We start from the raw sequence: 887 nt of genomic DNA on the forward strand, positions 1-887 counted from the left end.
CTCTCTCTGGAACTACAGCTCAATTAAGCGTTCTGGGGGAACATTTTAAACACACAGACGACAGCCATCTCACAGATACAGATAACTGCCATTTCGTTACACCTACCAACAGCTACTGAAGGGAAAAGTTAGTCTCAGACAGGAGGCAACTGTCTTCATCAAGCGAGAAAGCCGTCTGCCAAGAAATTCTGAGAGGGCCCAGAGGCTGAAGGAGCGGGCGGGGAAGAGGAGCAAATTCAGCACCCAGCCAATGCCACGCAAGTACTCTTGAGTGGTGGCTGGGCGGGACTCAGGCAACGCAGCCAGTGGCTAGGGACACGTTCTGATTGACAGGTCATTCATACAAAAAATACAAGGGGGACCAGCAATTCAAAGATGTACAAAAAAATGAAGGAAATTGCTGCAGAGTTCACAAGTAATAAAGAGACAAAAATCAACTTGTTACAAATGACGTTGAGTGATGTTAGTATTCTATATTTTCATGTTTTCAGAACACAGGACGTCAAAAACTGAAAACAAGACTTGTTGTCTGTGTTTGAAACTTGTTAGCCCACGTGCTGTTAAAACTGTTGTTGGATAAGATTGACATCACTGCTAAATATAATAAGACAACCAGAGAACTGAATTTTGGTTGAGAAAGAGTTGTCTCGAAACGAACAACCACTCGAGATGTTCGTACGCTCTTCTTCAGTTTTTGACGTCCTGTGTTCTGAAAACATGAAAATATAGAATATTAACATCACTCAACGTCATTTGTAACAAGTTGATTTTTGTCTCTTTATTACTTGTGAACTCTGCAGCAATTTCCTTCATTTTTTTGTACATCTTTGAATTGCTGGTCCCCCTTGTATTTTTCAGAGCAAGAAGCAGCCAGGTAAGTTGCAGAG

This window comes from Gekko japonicus, unplaced genomic scaffold, assembly GCF_001447785.1.
Source record: "Gekko japonicus isolate JY-2015 unplaced genomic scaffold, Gekko_japonicus_V1.1 scaffold2621, whole genome shotgun sequence".
In the NCBI taxonomy this organism is placed as follows: domain Eukaryota; kingdom Metazoa; phylum Chordata; class Lepidosauria; order Squamata; family Gekkonidae; genus Gekko; species Gekko japonicus.